We start from the raw sequence: 17,184 nt of genomic DNA on the forward strand, positions 1-17,184 counted from the left end.
ACCCTAGCTTTCCTCTCTTCCTCTCTCGCTCAAACCCGACGGCACAAGATCATCCTCTTGTTCGGATCACACTTCTCTACTCGTAATCGGTTAGTGTATTACTTGAACGTATGATTGTTAATATGATGGATTGCATGATCTACATAATGATTTCAGTAGTGATGTATGGTTACACGTTCGGTTGCATGATTTTTGATAATGTTAGTATTTTTGTTAATCATATGATGCTAATACCAATTAATAGTGTTCTTGTTAATCGGCCATATGTGTATGTTGAGTTAATCGGATCGTAGCTGGTTAATGTGCTAAGTAAATCGGATTAGTTGATGTTCTCGGCTACATGTTCATATGAATGGTTGGATAATTGTTTATGATATGATTTAGGGTTCATACAAATTAGTGATAATTTGCTTGTTCGATCGAGAATTAGGATGTGGTGAAACTAATTTGGTGTTAATTGATTCCTATAAACTTGGAAACTGTTGAGGGTAATTGATAATTGTAACCAAATGAGCATGATATCCGGAATAATGGAATCGATCGCACAAGACCTCCTGTCGCACAAGAGGCCCAATCGCACTAGTCAGCTGATCGCACAAGATCAGGTCATTCCAGATCTGATCCAACCGCACAAGCTGATCGGATCACACAAGCCCTCCAATCGCACAATTTGGACTGGATCGCACAAGATTGCTTTGCTCATTTGTTGTTTGGGCCGGGTATTCTTGTTGGGCTGGACTACTCAAATCGTACATGCCTAAGCCGGATCGCACAAGGCTTTTATGTGTTATCGGATTTAGCCGAGAATGTGTTGTTGATTGTTATGTTATTTGGGCTCCTTGTTATTTTGGGGCGGGTGTCTAACGGAGCCGCACAACATGTTGTGGATCTCACAAGGCCGTGCTGAACGCACAACATGTTGGGCCTACTGTTATTGGGCTATATCTTTCGGATCGTACAAGTTAGATATGATGAGTGCTTGACTATTATTGTTAAAGTGTTAACGTGTGTTATGTGATTTGCCATGATCATACTTGATACAATACGTGTAGAACATACGTGCGATATACGAACCTGACTTGTATAATAACCATGATAGGACGTGGTTGACCACCTTTAGTTCAAGAAACCCTTTTGTGTGTATCTGCCGAGCAACCCAAGGTGAGTTCACACTCTTACCAAGGCATGGGATTCCCGGGGTGTTGGGAATGGGATTGAAAGGATAAGGTTGAATAGATTCATACGGATACCATTACTAGACTACCATACCATCGTCCTCGGTTGTGCAGGATACCTACGTAAAACCTTCGTATACTTATGCTACTCGCTATCCTCGGTTGTGAAGGATACTCACGTAAAACCTGCGTGAACGGATACTCACTACTGCCTCGGTTGTGTCAGGCACTTACGTAAAACCTATGTAAACCCCCACGTACCCTATCCTCGGTTGTGAAGGATACTTACGTAAATCCTACGTAAACTTGTACGTATCACTGTTCTCGGTTGTGAAGAACACTTATGGTTACGCATAGTCTAGTGGATTAATAACATGGGAAGCCCCCACCAATAGAGACCTATATCGGCCCTGTAGAGCCACCTGATACTCATGAACTTACTATTACGCTCTTACTTTCTGTGAACTCGCTCAACTAGTTGTTGACTCTCTGCTGCATGCCTTGCAGGACCTTAGGTACTTTAGGAGCTTGCACAAGGAGGAGCAGGTCGTTGTGGGCAATGGATCGTGATTACTTATTAAACACTTATGACGTTTCAAACATTAATACTTATGTTGGGTTTTTTCAATAATGCTTCCGCTACACTTATCTACATTGGTTTTGATGATCACCTTTCGTATTGATGGAATCTTTATTACTACTTATTTACATGTTCAATATGATTGGTGGCTTGGTCCTGGTCAGTCACGCTCCCAAGCGGTGATACTCCGCAGGTGGATTTTGGGGGTGTGACAGATCGCAAAGCTATATAGCTTACAGTCCGTAAGGGGTTTCAAATCTGTGTGTGCCCATATAGCTTACGGACCGTAAGCCCTTAGGCCATATGGTCCGCAAGCGACTGCCAGTGGTAGTTTTTGTTTGGAGGCCAAGGAATTCTGCGAAGCTTCCATGTCTCGCTAATTTGCCATCCATTTGCAGCTTGTGCCACGTCCATATACACTTGGAATGATCCAATTTCAGTTCTAGACATTGATCCTAAACATCCTCCACAACTATAAATAGCACACTAACTCAACCCATTTCCTTGCTCATTTCTTTCAAACACTTCTCTACTCTCCTCTGGAACTTCCTGATCATATAGGAGCATCCCTCTGAGTTCTAATCGTACTCTTGGACCACTTGTAAGTGCTCCATCCTTGTTCTTTCAGTTTATAGGCTTTTATTAAGACGAAAGTCAAGCAAATTGACTTTTGGTTTGACTTTCGGTTTAGACCATTATGGTCCAGCCATTGTACGAATCGAACATGGCTACGTGATCATAATAAGGTAGGTGTTAATCCCAAAAAAATTTCACCTCCTAGAAATCATGTTAAGTTGGTCTAATGACGGGTCAAATTTAGTTAAATAAAAAGTCAAAAGGCAGATTTTCGGAAACTTTATAAAATGAACATGTAAATGTTATAACTCAGTTGGTAAATAATATTAGAACATGTATGAACATGTTCAGCCCGTAATTTCCTATTTATATGTCAGTTCACAACCGAAAGTCGAGCAGCCTGACTTCTGCTTTGACTTTCGATTCTGACCCAATTTAGCAACATTAGCTATTGATTATTAGTTGAATTATGATCATATTATAGTATAGAATAACCCTCTGTGGTTATGCTACTTGATCATAATCAGATTCTAAGTTTTTACACAAGTTCTTATAATATGCCTATTTAAGACCAAAATGCCCTTTTTGTGTAAAACTCGGTTTCAATCAAAGATGATTGTAAAATGAATAAGCTACTGATATGTTATTATAATTAACATATTTTGGTGTAACAAACCTATTCATAACATGAGTTTTAATACAAGTTCATAAATTATGTTATAATATGACCAAAATGCCCTTATGGTGCATAGTTTGGTTTTAAACTATAATCATCATACAAAATTTATAACCTACTGATATTATATCATGATTAAAGTATTTTGATAGAATGAACGTGTTCATAACATAAGTTTTTATGCAAGTTCTTAAAATATCACATGATGACTAAAATGCCCTTATGATGCATATTTTGGTTTTAAAGCCATAATGGTTATATAAGTTGATAACCTACTGATGTTACAACTTAAATAAAATATTTTGGCATATGGAACTTGTTTATGACTCATCCGGTCACCCGATAATGCCTATGTGCGTACGGTTAAGCTTATGTCACTAGTTTACGTAAGTTTACCGAAACGGGTAAATTCTTATCATTTTCATTTCAAATTCCAGAAAGTATATTGTTTTCCCATATTATACAAGTCTTAGTAGTTGTGGGGATTGAACTACATTCTATCCGGTCATCGTTTAGTCAAGCGTATCGTACTGTTTTCATTAATTTTAGGTTAACCGGTCTAAGTCTATGACTTGAATAGGACGCGTTAACATTCTAATTGGTTAAATATACCATTCATTCCAGCAAGCTGAGTTAATTGTTAACGGTTGTGCTTATTATATTCTTGCATTTGTAAAACTTGTTTAAGCCAGGTAAATACTCTTAACCTACTTTCCCTATACGGGCTTGGGATACGGTAAATTATTACTGCTTGGTGGGTATGGGATCACATGTCGGATTGTGACTAGAAAATCCGCATAACCCGTTTTAATATGTTTTCTCTGATAACTTAAACATTTGGAGTTAACACGACCGTGTCCTGGATATCCTCGGCTCATTTAAATTGCTAATGGCCACAACTTAAGCACGAGGTGTAGGCATACACCCGACAGATGCTAATGCTATTATAAAAAAAATTTTCTACCCCATATTGGGGATACCCCTTTGTGGGTTAAAAGTGGCGTGTCGGTTAATCATGTTTATCGGTTTCCATACCGGGCCCCATATGTATTGACAAGCATGTAAAACTGTATACAAGATATTTATTATTGTCCCAAGTTATTTATAAAAGTTCATGTGCCTTTGTGCATTTAAAACAATTTTGAAATATTTTCAAAATGTGTCGGTTATTTGTATTTACCACTGTAAGCTGACGTATCTTCAAAAGACTAAGTGACAGGTTGCAAGGTTACGAAATACGCTAGAACTGCCCGGTAATGCTTAAGAGGAATTTGCATCTCCTTTCATAGAAGCCTAATAGTCTGTTATTTCATTTTTGTACATTTTCGATCCGCCTGTGGATCTTTTATTACAATCAGCCTGTATAATTAATTTGAACACTCGGACAATTATGTTTGTAATAATATATTAAATCCAAGACTTCCGATGTCCTATTTGTGTATTTGATATCAATCTCGTCATGTATACCCCATCCGGGCCCACCGGGCGATGTGTAAATATCGGTGTGTGATAGGTTGGTATCAGAGCCAACGTTTGAGAGAATTAAACACTAGCCTTTTGTGTTTAATCTCAAACATCACAGTAGCATAATCCATAGACTTTCTGACTCTAGGCTTCGACCTAGGATTAACTCTTATCCTTATTAGGTTACATATATATATATATATATATATATATATATATATATATATATATATAGTTTTTTATTATGACGGGATTTTGATCATGCCGCCAAGATTTAGAGGCAAGGGCAAGGGACCAATGAGGGGAGGTCCATCAGGACATGCACCCTCGCTATCGCATAGCTCGGATCACCGACAATACACAGATGATTCCTACTCGTCTCAATCTGTGAGACATTCTTTTTCCCGTAATCCATCACCATCCCACCATTCACACAATTCGCATCACTCTTACCAATCACATCATTCACACCAATCCCATCACTCCCACTCCCATTCATTTCATGGGTCATTTGACCAAAACCAGTATATCAACACCCCTACAACTACCAAAAACCAGTTTGACCAACCAAATGAACCAGGCGAAGACTCAGATCCGGAGATGCCACCATCGGGGTTGCATATGCACCCCATTGAGATTTCCAGTGGTTCTTCATCTTATGCAAGATCACCCTACCAAGGTCCTAATGAATGGGGCCAATGTTTCAATCAATTTACATTTGTTAAAACTCCTCCCTATCAACCTCCGACACCGCCTGCACAAGAGGATGTGCAAATGGAGCCTGTGGAGCAACCACAGCCGCCACCAGAACCACCAAAGAGGAGACGTGGATCATGCATGTTTGTGCGTATGGGACAACGGTCGGGCTCGCTTCCACCATTGCCCCAAACATACCCTCTTATTCCCGAGGACCAACAAATGGGTGGACCCTCAATTGTTGTCCCACGGGTTGACCAAACACCGCAAACTTTTGTTCAACCACCACCATAGGGTTTTGATAACCCAATTCCTATGTATCCAGATACGACCGGATACAATCCTTTTAACCCATCTACACCGATAGATTATCAGGCGCCAGCGTATAACCCCTATTTACAGGCGGTTGTACATAATGCTTTATACTCATCTCCTTTTCCTCCTCCTTACCCAGCTTGGATATCCAAATTATGGATACCAGTATCCTGATATGCCTCATCCACCACCATAACCACCGCCACAAATAGAGGCCATTAACCAGGCCTTAGAAAGTGCGGAACAAATTCTGTGTCAGGCTGAGAAGACAGAGACGAAGACAAACAAGTTCTTCAAGAAACTCTCCAAGTTGGTCAGGGGGAGAAAAATGAGTAGATTAGTATATCTTTTGGTTTGTTGTAATATATATTCCAAAAGTCCCAGCGTGGACATGTATTTCCTTTTAGTCCCTGCGTAGACAAGTAGTTTAACTTTATTTTATTTAAAAAGTCCTATCTAAGGAAAAGTATTGTAATATTTCATCTTTTAATGATAATTTTTGGAATTATCTATTATATGTAGAGATTACATCCTCTTCGAAGCGATCGTCTTGATTTTAATTCAAATGTTATCGATCTGCTCACTATATCAAAAAGATCTTCTTAATGGCAATTATAAACGATAGTTAAGGATGAATAGCCCTTCTATCTAGAAGTGGTGAACTATGTTCAAGCCTCATAGCCTTTATGGTCAATTGAGATCATGGCTACTTATATATTTATTGTCAAACCATTAAGACATTTATTTTGTATTAACATTCAAGTAATGTTAGTATTCTTGGCAAGTGATATTGAGGAAATCACATTATCTATCTAGGTGGTGGACTACGTCCAAACCTTATAACCTATATGATCAAATTAGATCATGGCTAATATCACCAATGCGATGATCATTTCGAACATCCTTAGTGATGACCTGCCTACAGGCTATATTTTATTGTCAGTTAAGACAAATGATAGTTGTGACCTTATGGTTCCCTGTCCAAGGTGGTGGACTATGTCCAAGCCTCATAGTCTATATGATCAAATGAGATCATGACTAATATCATCAGTGCGATGAATATCTATTCTAACATCCTATGTGATTTCAATTGATTTGCCTACGGGCTATATTATATTGTCAATTAAGACAATGACAGATGTGGTCATATGACTCCCTGTCCAAAGGTGGTGAACTATGTTCAAGCCTTAAAGCCACTTGATTAAATAAGATCGCGGCTCACATACATTATTATTCATTTTAAATTTTGTCAATACGACAATGACAGTTGAGTTTGTGATCCACTGTCCAATAGGTGATGGACTATGTCCAAACCTCATATCCCTTGATGGTCCTATGAGACCGTGGCTAATTATACCTGATTATTCTATTCAAAATTCATTGAAATGTTAAAAAAATTATAAATTTTGGCAGTTGTGACGTAGTGCACACTGGTCCAAAAGGTGAAGGATATATATATCCAAACCTTATAGCCTATATGGTTTAATAATACCATGGCTGATAAAATTTTCAAGTCATCAGATTCAATGACTAATTATTATATTGCAAATGAGCAATCATTTATGTTGGTTTATAGTACCAAGCCTATACTTATGGTGAATCCAAATGCGGATCGACCTAACAGCAGGAATAATAACGATTTAAATAATGCCCGCGGCGGCGAAGGAGCAAATCTCCAAGCTATGTTAGCCGCAGAAGTCGGCAAGGCTAAGAATAATTTCATAGCTAACTTTAAGGAATCGAGTTCTGCTTGTTCCAAGTCCCATTCTATTCTACATTCATCTGCCCATAACGAAAGCTCACACTATTCTTCAAGTGCGAAGAGTGAGCCAAAGCGGAATTTGAAGGAAAAGTCATATTCTTCTAAGGACGGGTGCACGTACAAGTATTTTGTGTCTTGTAAGCCTCGTGATTTCAACGGAGAGAAAGGGGATATAGATGCCATGAAGTGGCTAGACGAGATGGAGACCGTGGTATATATCAGCGGTTGTGCTGATAAAGGTGTTGTGAAATACGTCTCCCAATCGTTCAAGGGCGATGCCCTGACACAGTGGAAGGCCATGATACAATCTACAGAGAAGATACCCCTGTATAATCTAGAATGGTCCAAGTTTGTGGACCTTATAAAGGAAACGTATTGTCCACCACATGAGGTGGAAAAGGTGGAGTCAGATTTTTTGGCTCTCACTATGAAGAACTTAGATTGTCAGAAATATGTGACCGACTTCAACTCACTATCCAGTATGTGACCGACTCCAACAACATAATCTAAAGATTTCTAAGTGTGTATCTAAAGCATCTTCGTTACGCGTATTTCAATATCATCATCATCCAAAAATATGTTAAAAATACATGGTTCAATACAAAGGTATTGGCGAGTATACAAGTTTGATACATAGCATAAGTATAAAGTTTTAACAAATCCACATGGCAAACTAACTTATCAAGATTATCATTAAACTAGCATGTGAACATTCAAGTCAACGCAAAGTTTAAAGACTTAACATGACCTCATATTCAAGGGCGGTGCGTTACTCCTATAACGCTATACATGTTAAGGGTAGGCTCGTACTAAGTTAATGACATATTTATCACAAAACAAACAACCCCATATCAACGAACCAAGTATAACGTATGCATGCATGTATTGGATTGTTTATGCAATTGAAATAAGTCTAAGTGTAACTGTGTAGGTTTAATAGTAAACATATTGCACCCAAAGTGTAAAAACGGAAAAAGGGTGTTCGAGTATACTCATGGTTTTGCTAAATCTTCTTTAGTAATTCCGCGAGTGTAGAATTGGTTGACGTAGTACAGGAACACCAAGGTTATTCCACCCGGCGAGCAAATGGATCGTGGTTTTAGTACAAGAACACCAAGGTTACCCTACAGGGCAAACGAAGGCGTGAGTTGGAGTTGGAGGATTATGATACAGAATTTAAGTACTTAGTATAATATGAAAGCATAAGTAGACAGAAAGTATATTTTGTCCGTGCACTTGTCCCAATACTGAGTTCGTGTGATTTTACAGGTTCTAGTTTACTCGACGAATTAGTGACAGGGAACGCGGAAAAACAGAATAACGGGAAAAACCGAAATACGAATTGTTCGGACGAATTGACAGTTCGGACGACAGGGCCTTTCGCGCGAGTGAGACTACTCTTTCGCGCGAGATGGACTGTTTGGTGAACCGATTCCCGTTTGAACATTTTAACTATTAACCAGTTATATGTATGATTCTGTTAAGTTATTTAGCTATAATATTAGTATATTAATAGGCCAGAATATTCATAAGGTTAATAGAAGTCATGCATGGAGGTATAACCTCGTTATTGTTCACCAAAGCATAAATCAGTTAACTTAGTTAACTAACCGGTTGGTCATGAATACAAAATTAAAAAGATAGAATGTAAAAGTTAACCAAACAACCAAACAAAGACAACCTAGGTGTGCAAACACGATAAGGAAAGAATTAACTAAGTGTCGGAGGTTAGACGCGGTTCATTTGTTATAGGTCTAGGAGATTGTTTGGGTGTTCGTTTCATGAGTTTAGGTGAGGTGGTGGATCTAGATTGGAAGCCAATGCTCCCACGGAACACACACTGATATTCCAGAATCATCTATATTGAAAATAGGGATCTGGATGATCATTCAATGCTTAGAATCATCGGAACTTAGTGAAACAGTCAGTTTTGGACAACAGGGAGTCCCCTCTCGCGCGAGAGGGTGATCCTCTCAGGCGACTGGGCCTACATCTCGGACGATTGGGACTGTTTCTAGGTAAAATCAGCTTTGTTTTGGTTGAAATGGTTACCTTCTCAGCTGGAATTAGTTTTAACTTGAACCCATTACTAATGCCCTAGCTGGTGAGCTCAAAGAACCTCAGATCCGGCTGAGTTAAGGTCAGAAAGATTGTTTTAAAAAGTTATGATAGATTATCTTCACCCTCAGCTTGGTCCTCAACAGATTGAGAGTGTGTATCAGATTGCCCAAGCGAATCTGAGAAATCAAGTGAAAGATGGTGAAGAATCTTTGTGAAAGTTTGTAAAAAACAGAAGAAAGTGGAAGAAAGTAGATGAAATTCAGATGGTAGTGAGTATAAACTCACTTAGAAGTAGCTGATACAAGTTGCTCGAACTTAGACTTGAGAGAGAATTTTAGGAGTTGAAGGTTTGAAATGAAGGAAATGAACTGATATTTATAGGCTGAGGGACCAATTTGGGACGAGTAGGAATTTGGGACGAATGGGCAATTTAGGACGACTGGGTGGTCCTCTCTTGCGAGAGAGGCCAGGCCCTTATGCTCGAAATCCAATTTTTGCGTGGTTTGTCGGTTTTAAGCGTTTTAAATGTATAAATGCAATGTATATGTGTTGTGCATAAATAAATGAATGTATAAATGAATTTTGCATGTATAATAAGTATGAATTTGCATATAAATTGTATCAAGTATGTATGTATCACGAATGTTTAACAAGTATTTGCAAATAGTGAATAACACAAGTATATAAAAGATCGAACTTTCATGATGATTCTAGTCTCAAATTACAATTTTGGAATGAAATACGATAAAAGAATACAAGTTTCCTTAAATGGAAAGTTGATGTGTGTAAAATGCAACATATAAATCACATCAATTAAGGCATAAAACTAACCCTTTTTGAGTACTAATGTTGGAAAAATAGTGTTTTTGTCTTCCTTTTGCATTTTCAGGATTAAATGAGCTCAAAATCACAAAAGAAGCAAAAAGACAACTAATTCTACCATAAATACAAGAAAAGGAACAAAAGTAGACTGCCCGGACCCTCAACGGCACCTCCCAAGGCAAAGGAGAAGAAACAGAGTCTGAACACGCCCCGTGTCCAGCGAACACGGGGGCGTGCCCAGGAAGCAGCAGAAAAGACAAACCAGTAGAAGCTTCCATTGCCCACCACGGGGCCGTGTCCAGCGAGCACGGGGGCGTGGTGAAAGTACAGCAGGCGCATTAATTGTAATTCGCAATTACAATTAATGAAGAGAGAGAATGTCAGACGGGCACGGGGCCGTGTCCAGCGGACACGGGGCCGTGTCCAGCCTTCTGTTCAGCCTATAAATAGAGGAGCTTGGCTTCATTCTCTCTCATCCCTTGGCACACCACCTCTCTCACACCTCATCCACCACCCACCACCACCATAACACCATCATCCACCACCATCATCCATTGTCCATCGTAGAGTGTGTGAGTCGTCTCGGGATCCAAGATTGATCGTAAGAGTTCTTGACAATCAAGGCCATGTTTGCCTAAGTCTCTTACATCACTTGGTGAAGACAAGTGTTTAGTATAATACTTTTTATTTTTAATCCTTTGCACTTTTTATTTGGTTTTGTATTAATGACTTTAATAACTAGTTACTTATGTTGAAGGTGATCTTTCCTTATCGTTTGTCCGTGGTGTCTTGGCATTATTTTACTGTCTATATAAAATAAAAGATTTTCACCATTCATATCTCCACGGTCTATATGGAGGTATGTTGGCTACCTGGTCGGGGGTTAAGGGAACGGTTTGGTAATGGTCTTGCCCTTGTTCAGCGTTTAGAGGTCCTGCTTGGGACCTGGGTCAAATTTAGTAGGATCTCCTTCAATGCCCATAGGTATTGGATGGCGGGGATCCAAACTCTTTGACCCCCTCATAAGTTAACTACTATTAATACTATAACCCGGCTATTTAGGACTGTATCCCTGCTGACTCAGACTACTTAGCCGAGGGTAACGTCACCGCCAAAAGCGGGGCCTACCACAATTTGCATTAATAACTTAATTCATTATCTTTCAATAATCCGACCCTTTAGGATTGTATCCTTGCTGACTCAAACTACTGGGTTGAGGGTAACGTCGCCTTCAAAAGAGGGGCCTACTACAATAACTAAGATAATCTCTTAAACAAGTGCAAAAATGCGAAAATAATCAAAGGTTATACTAATACACGTGTCGGATCCAAGTGATTCATCTTGTCTATCTGTTTTTATTTTATTTTTATTTTCAGCATTTAGTTAGTTTTTATTTTTCTTAGTTTAAAACATTTTTCTAACTTTTTGATTTGATTAGACGTTGAGGATAAACCGGTATTAAAAGCTCTTGTGTCCTTGGACGACCTCGGTATCTTACCAACACTATACTACGTCCACGATGGGTGCACTTGCCCATATGTGTGTTTAGTGTTAGTAAATATCGTGTTTTATAAATTTAAAATTTGGCTAAAAGTGTAAAAAGGGGCTTAAATACTCATCAAAAATATAACACACTTCACGCACATCAAGTTTTTGGCGCCGCTGCCGGGGACACAAGGATTTTAAGAAAGTTAGGAATCAACGGCCTAATCATATTTTTATTTTTTTAGGATTTTTTTTAGATTTTTAGCTTCTGCAGAGCTCGGCACGGGGCCGTGCCTGGTCGGACACGGGCCGTGCTCAGCATCGTTACTGGCAGTTTTTGTTTTTCAAGTTACAGAAGGCTGACCACGGGGCCGTGTCGGTGCAACACGGGGCCGTGTCCAACTTCCAGTACTGGGATCTGGAAAACAACCACTGCAATTCCGACCACGGGGCCGTGTTCGCTCAACACGGGGCCGTGGTGAACCTTCTGACCAACATTCTTTTCTGTTTTTATTGCAGGACTTGGAACCCGACGCCATCCTCACGTAGTGTATGAGCTCCAGTTCCAATAAAGACATAAAGGAACCGCTAGAAGAACCCGAACGCTTTCTCAGAAAAAGGTTAAAAGCCAAAAACCAAGAGAAGGTTTCGGGTGATCCACCCCCAATGGCGGACCAACGTACCCTTATGGATTATCTACGGCCCACCGTAGGTAATCTAGGCGCCGCTATCAATGCTCCGAATGTCGAAGCCAATAACTTCGAACTTCGACCGCATTTGATACAAATGCTCCAGAACTCCGCAACCTTCCACGGGCTTGCGGACGAGGATCCCCATCTACATATAACTAATTTCTTAGAAATATGTGATACCTTTCGGATCAATGGAGCATCAAACGACGCCATCCGCCTCCGTATGTTTCCATTCTCACTAATAGACCGAGCGAAAGCTTGGCTCAACACCCTCCCAGCTGGATCAGTAAACACCTGGGATGAACTAGCCCAAAAATTTCTATATAAGTATTTTCCTCCTGCTAAAACTGCTAAATTAATGGCTGAAATTAATACATACTCACAAGAGGACGGGGAATCCTTATATGAAACTTGGGAAAGGTTCAAGGAGCTATTACGCAAGTGTCCCCATCACGGCCTCGCAATATGGCAACAAGTGTCCACTTTCTACAATGGATTGTTGCCACACACTAGGCAGACACTTGATTCTAGCTCCGGGGGACTTTTAGGTAACCGACGCCCACATGAAATATATAATCAGATTGAGGAAATTGCTCAAACCAATTTTCAATGGCACACCCCCCGGGGAAATAAGTCTATCGCCCCGGGCGCCCATAAGGTCGACGAAAGCACTTCTTTACAAGCCCAAATCGAGTCCCTTTCTTCAAAATTAAAAAAATTAGAAATGACAAAAACAGTCTCGGTTATGGCTTGTGAAGGGTGTGGTGGGTCACATGAAAATTGGAGTTGCATGAAAGAAACGGACGATCAACAAGAAATGGTAAACTACATTGATAATAGACCTAGGCCGTCGGGTCCTCCAACGGGAACTTACAACCAAGGATGGCGAAACCACCCAAACCTTGGTTGGAGGGAACCCGGCAATAGTAGTAACCAACAAACCCAACGAACAAACTTTCAGCAATCAAGAAATGAGTCACAAAATTTCACTCAACAACAAGGTGGACGAGAAAGGCTCGAAGATACTATATCTCGCCTCGTCTCTGACACTGATAAGAAAAACTCGGAAAGATTTCTACAATTAGAATCTAATTTTAGGAATCAACAAGCTAGCATTCAAAACATAGAAAAACAAATAAATCAACTAGCACAAAATTTTTCCGAGAGACCGCAAGGCGCATTACCTAGCAATACCGAAACAAACCCAAAGGCGCAAGTTCACCTCATCACACTACGAAACCGCACCGTAGGGCCTGCAGAAGTACCTCCACCTGCGGAAGAAACAATGCCAACACCTCTGCAGGAAAAGAACTCTCCTCCATCACCAGAGCCTACCAAGGCTCCTCGAGTTCCGTACCCCGGTAGGTTAATTCGTCAAAAGACCAATGAGCAATTCGCAAAATTCGAAAGTCTGTTAAAACAATTGCATGTCAATATTCCTTTTATCGAAGTCCTAACCCAAATGCCCAAATAATCTAAATTTATGAGGGACTTCCTTACACATAAAAAGAAAATTGAAAATTTGCAATTAGTTAATTTAGGCGAAGAATGCTCTGCCCTCGTACTCAATAAACTACCCCAAAAGAAAATCGATCCCGGAAGCTTCACGATTCCATGCTCAATAGGGGAATCGCCCGTTCGCAATGCCTTGGCCGACCTAGGGGCTAGCATTAACCTCATGCCCTCATCAATGTTCAAAAGGCTTGGCTTGGGAACCACGAGCCCTACAAAAATAAGCATACAACTCGCTGATCGATCCGTCAAGTTCCCACAAGGTGTCATCGAGAATGTCTTGGTAAGGGTAAGCAGATTCGTTTATCCAGTTGACTTTGTCATACTCGATATGGAGGAAGACACCGAGGTCCCCCTTATACTAGGGAGACCCTTCCTTGCCACGGCACAAGCAGTGGTAGACATGAATGACGGGACACTCACTTTGAGGTATGGGGATGATGAGGTGAAGTTCGGAGTTGGGAAGAGAATAGAGGACGACGACCCAGTCAATTACATGAAGGTTATTGATTCGAGCCTGGATGCCGCTCTCCGACGGTGTAACATGGGAAGCCAGGCATCCCACTCAGAAGATATATAACCTCGACTCGGGACTAGCCAAGGACCCTTATAAACGTGGCGCACCACGGAGGCATTCCGCGGAACTATCCTTAGTTTAGTTTAATCTTTTAGTTTTTGCAGAATAAAACACACTCATGGTGGTAATGGATGAAAAAGGGAACGAGAAAAATGGAACCATGCACGAAGAACAGAGCAACCCGACAAAAATCTCCATCACAGAAGGCTCAACACGGGCCGTGCCCAACCAACACGGCCCCGTGCTGAGCCCCTGCAGAAAATCACCCAGTTCAGGTAACTGGACACGGGCCGTGTTCAGCGGACACGCCCCCGTGTCCAGGCTTCTGTTTCAATTCTCTAATTTTTGTTACTGGCACTTGACCACGGGGCTGTGCCCGGTCAACACGGGGCCGTGTCCAGGATGCCAGTAACAAAAAACTTTGCTTTTAAACCCACTTTTACACATTCTAATCAACCAAAAACTTTATTTTTGGACACATTGAGGACAATGTGTAATTTAAGTGTGGGGGGGATGCTAAAAGCTTGAAATTTTGCAAAATCCTAAACACAAGCCTTACACAAAACTCTATTGGAACCGCTAAACACCCCAAATTTTTTTAAAAAAAAACTTTTTCATTTTTTTTTATTTACTTCTCTTAGTTTAAGTTGGGAATAACAAGTTCTAAAAAGGTTATATTTTTACAAGTTTACAACCAATAGCGTCATGATAAAAAGAACCAACACAAGAAAATTATGAAACCGCATGACAAGCTTAGTTAAAAATTCGATTATATATACTTGGTCACATAAAAACCCATTCCCACAAAAGTGAGTTTTGAGCCTTTATTGAGCATAAAAATATACATATTTAGACTAAATGCTCATTTTTCGTTTCTTGTGTGAATAGCCGCTTGGTTCTTACAAATCTAGAACTTGCCACAACGATACATTCCCGGTCCTTACCAACTTAAACCCAAGTAAGTAAATGATGGAGGCATTAGGACTAACCATTTTTCTTTCAAAACCATTATTTTTCATTTTTTTTATCACCTACCCAAAATCCCCCTAGATAGCCCCTTTGAGCCTAAACCTTTCATTTCATTACCCCAAAACCCTTTTTACCCACCAAAAACCTTTTTATTTTTCACCCTTTATTTTAGTAACAAGCTCGCTTTTTCGTAAACTCACCTTTTTATGTGACGATCAAAAAAAAATGATGATGAAGTCAAAAACAAACAAAAGCTATAAAAAAAGCTTGTTTGGAGAAATACTTCAAAATAAAAAGTCACTAAAAATAAGATATTTTACGAAAACCGACGCTTTTTACGATTTTCGCCCTTTTTACTAACCACTAACCCAACCACCCACCTTTAACCCAAGCCTAACCCTAAACCCCAAAAGTCCTCTTGATATTTACAAAGGTAAAAAGTTAAAAAGGAGGAGGATTGATTGCTTGGCAAGCCTATGGAAGGTGTAAGTTCCATGCCGCTCTCGAGTGATTCACTAAAAATATACACCTTCGGCCGAGTGTTGAGTGATCTCCCGTGAGGTATGTGAACGTGTATATAAATGGAATTTTAATAAGGCATGCTATGCCCGAATAAGTAATTTATCTTATGAAAAGTTCAAAATAAATCATAACGAATAGGATTGTAAATAAATAAAAATAAAACCTATAAAAACCTTGGATTCCCGACACTCTAGGACAAGCTAAAAAACTTCTCTTCTACCTATTCCATTTGGGAGTGTAAGCCACATTTAAAGAGTTTTGCTTGAGGACAAGCAAAAGTTCAAGTGTGGGGGTATTTGATGTGTGTAAAATGCAACATATAAATCACATCAATTAAGGCATAAAACTAACCCTTTTTGAGTACTAATGTTGGAAAAATAGTGTTTTTGTCTTCCTTTTGCATTTTCAGGATTAAATGAGCTCAAAATCACAAAAGAAGCAAAAAGACAACTAATTCTACCATAAATACAAGAAAAGGAACAAAAGTAGACTGCCCGGACCCTCAACGGCACCTCCCAAGGCAAAGGAGAAGAAACAGAGTCTGAACACGCCCCGTGTCCAGCGAACACGGGGGCGTGCCCAGGAAGCAGCAGAAAAGACAAACCAGTAGAAGCTTCCATTGCCCACCACGGGGCCGTGTCCAGCGAGCACGGGGGCATGGTGAAAGTACAGCAGGCGCATTAATTGTAATTCGCAATTACAATTAATGAAGAGAGAGAATGTCAGACGGGCACGGGGCCGTGTCCAGCGGACACGGGGCCGTGTCCAGCGGACACGGGGCCGTGTCCAGCGGACACGGGGCCGTGTCCAGCCTTCTGTTCAGCCTATAAATAGAGGAGCTTGGCTTCATTCTCTCTCATCCCTTGGCACACCACCTCTCTCACACCTCATCCACCACCCACCACCACCATAACACCATCATCCACCACCATCATCCATTGTCCATCATAGAGTGTGTGAGTCGTCTCGGGATCCAAGATTGATCGTAAGTGTTCTTGACAATCAAGGCCATGTTTGCCTAAGTCTCTTACATCACTTGGTGAAGACAAGTGTTTAGTATAATACTTTTTATTTTTAATCTTTTGCACTTTTTATTTGGTTTTGTATTAATGACTTTAATAACTAGTTACTTATGTTGAAGGTGATCTTTCCTTATCGTTTGTCCGTGGTGTCTTGGCATTATTTTACTGTCTATATAAAATAAAAGATTTTCACCATTCATATCTCCACGGTCTATATGGAGGTATGTTGGCTACCTGGTCGGGGGTTAAGGGAACGGTTTGGTAAGGGTCTTACCCTT

At 40.2% G+C, this 17,184-nt stretch overlaps 1 non-coding gene across 1 annotated transcript; it reads right to left on the bottom strand.

The window, feature by feature from the left end:
* Positions 1 to 12,656: 12,656 nt before the first annotated feature.
* On the bottom strand, positions 12,657 to 12,763 carry LOC118480041. Its single transcript, XR_004861681.1, has one exon. It is a non-coding gene; the product is annotated as a small nucleolar RNA R71 (small nucleolar RNA).
* Positions 12,764 to 17,184: the final 4,421 nt, after the last annotated feature.

Source organism: Helianthus annuus, chromosome 6 (genome assembly GCF_002127325.2).
Source record: "Helianthus annuus cultivar XRQ/B chromosome 6, HanXRQr2.0-SUNRISE, whole genome shotgun sequence".
Lineage (NCBI taxonomy): Eukaryota > Viridiplantae > Streptophyta > Magnoliopsida > Asterales > Asteraceae > Helianthus > Helianthus annuus.